A 9,743-nucleotide genomic window follows, 5' to 3' on the forward strand; every position below is an offset into this window, starting at 1 on the left:
AAGCCGAGGGGGTTTTTTCAGCACAAAAAATGGGCTGAAAAACTTGGCTTATACTCGAGTATATACGGTATGTGCTTCAGTATTGATTGGAAAATAACTGATTTGGCTTGATAAGAGGCATTGATGGGAATGTTAATGCTCAGAACCTGGGGTATGCTGGAGCCAAACTTAATTGCCAAAGGTACTTGAAAATTACAAAACAGCACGAGGTTTTTATTATATTATTCCAGTTGTTCAAAGTGGCTGTGGAAATGTCACCATGATCCAGTGCCATTTGGTAGGATCCAGCCTTAGTAGATTCATTTGCTCAATGGATGTCTGTCTTAGGATGTAAATGGTCTTAGGCAGGGATCCCCAACCTTTTGATGCGCGGCCCGGTACCGGCATCAACTGGGCGCCGCCATCTTTTTGACGAAAAAGTGCTTCCGGTGACCTCACCGAAGCACTTTTCGTCAAAAAGATGCGGCGCATGCGCTCGGTGAGCTTTTTCGGGTAGAAATGGCTTTCTACCCGGAAAAGCTCACCGAAGCGTGAGCGCCGCCATCTTTTTGACGAAAAAGTGCTTCCGGTGAGCTTTCTACCGGAAAAGCTCACCGGAAGCACTTTTTTACCAAAAAAAGATGGCGGTGCCCAGCAACCAGCGGCCCGGTAAGACTTGTTCCGCGGACCGGTACTGGTCAGCGGACCGGCGGTTGGGGACCCCTGGTCTTAGGGACATCAAACATTATAAAAAGCAGTGAAAGGTCACACATGATATTATAGAACTAAGATTGGTGTGAACTTAAGGAACTCCAGATCAGGTGGACATGGGAGTAACTCTTACGTCTCTGGGCCATTTGGCAGGCTTAATCTATGCACCCATTTAATTTCCTACTGCGCTGTAGAGTAATAGAGAGGGACAATGTGGGCACTTAGATCTAAATTCCTTTTTCTGGCACTATAGGGAATAAGAAGGAGCAATGAAGGGGGATCAGATCAATCACTGCTAGCGGGTCTTGGGAGCTACCCAGATTCCCCAGGAGTTGACAGCAGGTCTCTCTCAGATCATGCTGGTGTGCCCCTTTCGTCTGCAAAGCTCAGTTTGTGATCGGGAATGCAGAGGCCATCCAAAATTTGTGCTTTGCATAAGGAGGCCTAATAAAGGATCAGATGGGGATTATTGTGTTTTTCATGAAGGAGGGCAGGCAAAGCTTCCAAGAGCAACATAACTCTTTAGTCAACACATTATGTAAACAGATTATGAAACAGGAAGAATCCAGAGGTGAAAATCAAAGAAAGATGAAGCAAATGATTTACTCAGGGAACTGAGATCCAAATATAAAGAGGATTCTGGAGCAATCCCAATTTTCTCTAATGGAGAATTCAAACGTTTTAAGAATTCTTTGCCCTTAGAGTCACACACCATATTTGGATTAGATGACCCTCAATTTGCTGCTCAATGCTGGACTTTCAGATATTCCCAGAAGAATCTGGTTTTTCGTCAATTTGTAAATCTGGAATGGGCAACCTAACCCTAGCCGTAACCCTCAAATCTTAACATCACACATGCACATGACAACCCCACCTGCTTTGGATCACTGCTCCTTCCATTGCAACCCTTCAGCATCATAAAGTTGCCTTCCTCTTGGACTGTCTGAAGTAACTTTTCCTTATTGATTTCTTCAGAATTGTTATGCACTTTGGAAGATTTGCCTTAATCCAGCCTTCCAGATGTGTTGGATGCAACATCCATCACATCTAATTAGTAATGCTGAAGAGAATGAGGGCTATAATCATACCCATGTGGAAGGCAACAGGTCAGGGAAGATTGCTTTGACACAGCCCGAGTTCAGGAAAATAAATGTCTTCCTCAACTCTATTCTGAAACATTACTAAGCCTGAATGGAATCACAGCACCCCAAAACTTCTGGCTTCATCAGTTCATTCATTCATTCCATGAATAATCATGGCAAACTGGACAATTGGCTATTCTTCTGAGTTGTAAAGTTTGAAACGCAAGAGTTTATTTTGAAAAATGAATAGCTTTTCCCTTTGGAGAATCATATTATTTCATTTGCCTCTTATAAAAACTAATTTGTCTTCTCCCAAAAGTGCTTTTTCAGAAGGCAACTGGATTTTATTTTTTCCTTGAAGATGTTTCACTTCTCATCTAAGAAGCTTCTTCAGCTCTAATTTGTCTTGTTTTCTCATAATGGCCACATCCAGCTGCATTTTCAGGCCTTTCTGCTAAACAAAACTCATAAATCAGTATTATTGTACAAAAATAAATTGATCCAGACAGTACACTGTTCACTAAGCACTTATATATGTAATGTGAAAATATATAAATAAACTGTTAAAAAACCCTCAAAAAACAATCTTTTTATATATACAATTTGTAGGCCACACAACTTCCAATCACTCTGGGTGGCTTACACCAAAAGTAAAAAAAAAGAGTACAAAACTCAAAGAAGAATCCTGAACAGTCCTAGAAGGCACAGAAAGCCAAAGAAAATCCATCCAACTGGGACTCAACCTTTGTCCTGCTCTAGCGCCTGGGAAAATAAAATCTTTAATAGCTTCCTGAACGTCATCAGGCTGGGAACCATCCAGATCTCTTTAGAACTTTAGAAATTAAACTGGGACTCTCACAGAACACACAGACACACAAAACAATCTTATTCAGATAGTCACAAAGACAGGTGACTGTCTGAATAGAATAGACAGGTTCATATCTACCAGAGGTAACTAACTGTCCATGCAATTGCTTGCTCTCCATGGAAAACACCACAGCTCCTAATCAGCACCAGCAGCCACTCATCAGATGGTAATTGGCCAGTGAAGCTGCTTGGAAACAAGGATGTGCTCCCAATTAGTTCTCCCAGGAGAGCCTCCCTGATGTGGAGTAAGTCCAGCACAGGAGGTCTGTGCATACACTTCATTAAGGTGCTGCTCTCTGTAGTGATGAACATTTGTCTACCCTTTGGAGGAAAAAACAAATTATAAGAGAATTTTTATACAAGTTAGGAGGGAGAGCATGATGAGAATTCTGCATTCTGGAATTCTTTTCAATCCTTTTATCAGAGCTACAGAGCCTGTTTATTCTCGTGATGTGTCTTTTTGTGTTTATGTATAAATGCACACTGGGAAACATTAAGTGGGCTTCACATGTTCTGCTCTGGGTTCATATGCTTGGGAGGGAGGAGGCAGCTACCTTTCCAGCCATTGCTCAGCTGTGTCTCCCATAGGATGCATTTGGGAAATTGTGTGTGTGTGTGTGTGTGTGTGTGTGTGTGTGTGTATTTCATAGCTCTTAGACAAATCCAGCCTATTTTCAAAATTGGTCTTATGTTTGCCAACACTTCTCTGTGTAGCAAATCTGTTCTCTTTTCCAAAAGTGATCAGACTGAGTCCTGAGTTGTTCAGGAAATTTCTTTCCAACATTCCTCTGGATTGGGAAGCATAAAAGGGAATAAAAACAAATCCTTTATTTCTAGGTAGGGTTCCTAGAATTCAAAGCTTCCTTCCTTCCTTCCTTCCTTCCTTCCTTCCTTCCTTCCTTCCTTCCTTCCTTCCTTCCTTCCTTCCTTCCTTCCTTCCTTCCTTCCTTCCTTCCAATTCTCCAAATAGATTATTATTCTTAGTTCAAAGGATTTTTTTTTTCAAAAAACCCAAACATAGAGGAATGAAGACCTGGGAGAAAAGAAGCCAGGCAAATACAGAAACAATGCACTGATTAGAGGGCATTGAATCTAGCATCCCAGACCACAAATGAGATGAACTGGGTTTCTGAAGCATTTTGCAAAGTATTAGAAGATTGGGGGGGGCACAGCTTTTTACCCTTCTCCTTCTCCCACACGTATCCTTTCTTGATTTTCAGGTGATCTTTGCCAGCTGCACCCCATCTGGTGCTTACAAAGGACAAATGATGGGTGGAGGAACAGAAAAACATTCCATCTGACTCAATGTATCTGTGTCAACTTGTCCCCTTCTTCCTTGATTTGCAACCACAAAAATGTATTATCAATCTTTTGGTGTCACATGCCTACAAGTAGAACATATACTTTGAAGGTTAGCCTCTTCAACTCCCAAGAGCCTAGTCAAGAAGGTCCATGATGAGGAATTCTGGAATCTGTATTCAGCAACTTCAGGACAGCAACTGGTCTATCCTGAGATAGTTAAACTCTCTTTCACTCTGATGAGAATTGATAGCATTGGATCAAGTTACTATCTGTGGCACAAGTATCAGATAGTTGTACTATCTGAGGAGGAAAATAAGGTGACCTAGACATTACCTATTACACAGCAGTAGTTGACACTCTGGACTCGCACATTGCACTAAGTCAAAATGTAGTTTGTCTGTTGGTGGTTCAGTATGTTGTGCAAATCCAGCCATTGTGGTTTGTAAACCATGCTTTATGAGCTCAGCTAAGAAGCCACAAACAAACCCAATGAACTCTGTGGCATTTCCAAGAGTTACCATCTCTAAATTTCTGGATGGGTGGTGCAGAAGCATGCTAAAATGCAGCCAGGAACAGTTGCAGAATGGTCTATACAATTGAATTGAACTCAGTTCCTAGTACAGTGCTTCTCAACTTTGACAACTTTAAGATGTGTAGACTTCAGTTTCCAGAATTCCTCTGGGATTGATTCTGGGAATTGAAGTCCACACATTTTAAAGTTGTCAAGGTCGAAAAGCCCTCTAGTTTTCTCAGCAACAATAGAGAAGTGCTTTGGCATCAGATTTTTTTAATAAAAGATTTTCATTCAAAAGTATGAAAGTATAAAAGTATAAAATATGAAGGAGAGGAAGGGATCATAATGGAATCCCAAGTCCCACTTCCTCACTTTCTGCAGTTTGGTCCAAATACAGTTCCTTGCATTGCTGCCTTAAAGCTCAGGGTGTGGCTACTTTCCTACTGTTTTTTATAAGTGGAAAATGTGTAAATAATACCATCACAAAGAAGGAGAAGAGATGGGAACAATTTATGGGATGATTTGCAGCTCTCACTCAGCTCAACCCAACTCCTAGACCAGTGGTTGGGGGGGAAAACAGGAGAGATTTGTATATTGCTTTGAGGAAAAGTGAGATAGAAATCCAAAGTATTAATCTGTTAGATGGGCAGGTGCTATGGATATGGGTTACATATGGAAAAGTAGAAACAATTGTTATATGTTAAATAGAAATGCAATTATTACGGCAGGGAAGACAGTGACAGTGTGAATTGTATCTTTGCTAGGCATTCTGAGGTCACCATGGACCTGATATGAATTGCCTAGTTATAATATTTGCACACTGATGTTGCAATGTACATGTCACACACTCATTAAACATGACCTTAATGTACCTGCTATCCCATTACCCTTTTTTGTCTTTCAAGAGGATTTGGACTGAACAACTTTTCAAATAGAAGCTGCTTTAACTAAAGGACCCAATCATTACGATCTACTATTCAAGAGCTTTTTTTTATCATAGAGCAAACTAATTTCTATATAACATACATTTGCTTCATATATTGTGGTAAACAGTTTTGAGAGAGGGAGAGAACTGAACCTATAAAACTTGGGGATCTGTAATGCAAAACTTCTCTCAAAATAAAAATGGTACAAGTGCTGTATATTCATTTTATTGCTGTCACAAGTTGGAATTGGGAAACATGTCTTAAAATTAAAAATATACTGTTATAATTGCATTTCATTGCCAGCAGCCTGATGCCAGCCCCCAAAGTAATTTTTAAAATGCTGTGCTTTTAAAAGGGTTTGGACCATTGTGAGAATGCTTTAAAACCTTCATCAAGTTTTAGGAGAATTTTATTGGCAAAGGAGATGGTGTTTACTTATCCATTTGGCAGTTGCGTTTAAGAATAAAACTGAGTTTCATAGATTCTTCATAACTTCAAAATCAGTGTTATATCTAACATGCTGGTTCATTGGTACTCAATGAACAACCAACCCATAACCACACACATGGCAGCCTTCCCTAATTCATGTTCTTTAGATGCCGCATCTGGAAGGCACAACGTCTGGGAAGGCTTCCATATTGTGATCAATACCCTTGCATTGCAAATGATTTTTGGATCAAATATTTACTACAAGGCTTCTTAAAATAAGATGTCAAGGGGAAGTTAAGGGGAAAATATATATTACATTTGCTGCATGTTTAAAAAGATGGGTTTACCCTTTTATCTGCAAGAAAATATAACTTGGTGACTTTCACGCCAAAAACAGCTCCTTAAATTACTACTTCCTGCAGTTGCTTTTACTCCATAATAAAACTAGACAGGAGTTGTGTTCCTATTTAATGCTTGACTGATACTACAACTCATCTGAAACTCATGTTTTGCTCTTGGAAATATATCTACCTGTCTTCTGCTCTCTGTGTGGTTCAGAAGATCCTGAAAAGCCATTAGTTTGTCCTCCATCAGTTGTATGATGTGTAACGGGGGCAGTGAACAATTTTATACTCTGCTTCTGGATGTTGAATGTGGTCGGTGACAATAGCAGAGAAGTAACTTTCTTCATCCAGCTCAAAGGGAGGTTAAACTAACCAGCAAGAGGGAAGATCAAAGGCAATTTCAGTTCAACTATGGAAATAACCACAAGAAAAAAATAACAGGTCATTCTTTGGAGAAGTGCTCTGAGTTAATTTCCAAAACCCCATACTGCTTCTCCTAGCCCCTAGCATGATGGAACATTTTGTTCATCCAATTCAATCAGGCTGATTATTATTATTTTTTAATAATAAACACATTGTCAGATTTGCTAGCCAGTCATTCTTTTTTAAAAAGCGGACGGCTAGTTTATGGGAGAGTATCCTTTACAAAGCAACTTATTCAGCTGGGCATCTTCCATACATGCAGGACAAAATCTCCCCTCAAATCAGAGGACATCCATGGGCAACAGAAGGTGAAATTCAATGTATTTGGAGGGCATTTGTTTAGAGAAGGCTGCCCTAAGAATAGATCCCCTTATATGTCCTTATCTAATAAGGCCTCTATAGCTGGCCATTAAAACAGAAGCTCAGTTTGCCTTTGTCCCAAGGTGGGTGGGACTGGATCAGAGGTGCTATTCAGCAAGTTCTGACCAGTTCTGGAGAACCGGAAGTGGAAATTTTGAGTAGTTCGGAGAACCGGCGGTAACCTTCCCCCTGGAGTGGGGTGGGAATAGAGATTTTACAGTATCCTTCCCCTGCCACGCCCACCAAGCCACGCCCACCAAGCCATGCCCACAGAACCACTATTAAAAAATTTTGAATCCCACCCCTGGACTGGATCCACATACAAGTAGTCCTTGACTTGTGAGCAGAACTGAGACTTTCCACTACTAAGTAAGGTGGTTAAATAAACTATGCCTGATTTTATTTTTTGCCATGGTTGTTAAGTAAATTGCTATGGTTGTTTCCTCCTCCTCCTCCTCCTCCTCCTCGGTTTGCCATTGCCTACATTCTAGAACTCTGAGAGAGTGACTGCCTCAAAGTCACCCAGCTGACTTCACACCTAAGCAGGACTAGAACTCTAGCTGATGCCTTAACCACCACACACAAAGTGACTCTAAACCACGTTTGGCTACCCCAATGGTTGCCAGCCCCAACCATATTCTATCTGAGTGTGTTATCTGCCTATAGTCATTCTGTGGAGCCATTACATGGCTGTTTGCTTTGATTTAGGAAGTTGTTTAATAAATACCTTCTAGTTTAGTGAACCATGGTTTCTGAACCACCTTTTAAGGTCCTAAAGCTGGTTTTAACATGAGAGGCAAATGCTGCTTTTTCTGAATGCCTTTGAAGGCTGGAGATGTTTGGCTTTTACTTTGGCAGGCAAAATAATTCTTTCCTGATTCTCCAGCCAAGCTGCTGGAATGTGAATAAGAAGATATCAGGGCAATAGCGACTGATCTTAGTTCTGGGCTAAAGGAGCACATCCGCTAAAGTGATCAGAGGGGCCGCCTGCCCCGATCCAGGTCTCCTTTGCTGGGGAAGACAGGAGCAGTTCACACAAAGTAGGAGCAACAGCCCCGAAGGCTCTCTGGGCATGAATGGCAGCGGCGGTGCAGAGAAGACCACTTGCGTCCCTCCCTCCCTCCCTCCCTCCCTCCAAGCTGTGCAGTAGGGAAAGACTTGCTCTGGCCAGAGGCTGATGTGCATCTCTCTCTCTCTCTCTCTCTCCCTCTCTCTCTCCCTCTCTCTCTCTCTCTCTCTCTCTCTGTGTGTGTGTGTGTGTGTGTGTAAAAAGGGGAAATGGGGATCCAACTTGCTTTTAATCTTCTGCTTTCTTGCAAATCCAATTTGGCAGCCTTTCAGAAAGGACAAGATAAAGAGCAGATCCATTGGCAGGAAGTCAGAGAACAAGCAAAGGGGAGCTGTAATGGGTGCAGGAGTAGAAACTCTAAACTGCGCAAGAGTCAAGGAGTTTAATTAGGTCTCTTCAAATTGCAGTGGGTGACTGAGCAAGCTTTTAGACTCTCCAGGGTCCTTTAGCTGCATTCATAAATCTGAGCCTGATTTCCTCTGACTAGCCCTGTATTTGATGCTGTGACCCATTGTTTGCTTTGCCTTTAAGGGTTGTGTGAACCCCACAGGTGTATTCTATAAATAGACCAGTTGGGTTTCACACAACACTCAAAGGCAAAGTGAACAATGTGTGAACCCTGCCAGTGGGAATAAAGAACAAGCAGAGGTCTTAATGGAATAAAGCCTAGGGGAGACCTGCGTCCAAATTTTGATTAACTCATGATGCTCAGTTGCGGATCCTTAGTCCAGCTACCATTCATTCGCTTTACCTAGCTTAAGGCTTTGCTGCGAAGATTTCAGGAATCCAATATTGAAATCTAAATGGAGTTTTACAATATGATGCTCATCTGATATTCGGGGACTACAATTCTTATCATTCCTAGCCCAGTTGCTTTAGACTCTGTTGTTTGATGGCTGTTTTGCAGCATCTCAAAAAAGAAAAGAAAAAAAAGAAAAGAAAAGAAAAGAAAAGAAAAGAAAGAAAGAAAGAAAGAAAGAAAGAAAGAAAGAAAGAAAGAAAGAAAGAAAGAAAGAAAGAAAGAAAGAAAGAAAGAAAGAAAGAGAAAAAGAAAGAAAGAAAGAAAGAAAGAAAGAAAGAAAGAAAGAAAGAAAGAAAGAAAGAAAGAAAGAAAGAAAGAAAGAAAGAAAGAAAAAGCTAGCTTTGTTTACTGCAGGAAATTGCATGTTTGGCAGTACTATTTCTCATTTTTCTTTCAAAAGGTTACAGTGTCAATGGAAACTCAACTGATTAGGAAAAATAAAACAAACACACTGTGTACAAATTGTGTGTGGTGGGCTTGCTTCAATTAACATTTGGGCCTATTTTCATTATTCAGTAGAAGAAGGATAAAGACCAAGCTGAAGGAATAGAAAGGTAGAGTTCAAAATGTTTGCGAGAACCACAAAATTATCCTCCTCATTTTAGTGCATTTTAGTTCAAGCAATTGCTTGAACCCTGTCTACAAACCTTGAGGTTCTCCAAGTTTTCTGATCCCTTTCTACTATGTATTGCTGCTGTTTTGGCTACTTGAGGATCCATCTTCCCATTTATTAAACCTATGGAGTCAGACATCCCTGAAATTTATGGTTCGAGAGACAAACCCAGAAAAGAGATGAACTCAGTAACTAGATTAAATCTGTTGTGTAAACATCACCATTAATCTTGCTAAGATATAATAAGCTAGCTTTCTCCACCCTGATGCCTTGGAGATGGTGTTACACTGCAGAACATGATATTAAAGAAGGAAAAAGAAGA

This window comes from Notechis scutatus, chromosome 7, assembly GCF_049901735.1.
Source record: "Notechis scutatus isolate UNSWTSFEM ecotype Mainland chromosome 7, rNotScu1.2, whole genome shotgun sequence".
In the NCBI taxonomy this organism is placed as follows: domain Eukaryota; kingdom Metazoa; phylum Chordata; class Lepidosauria; order Squamata; family Elapidae; genus Notechis; species Notechis scutatus.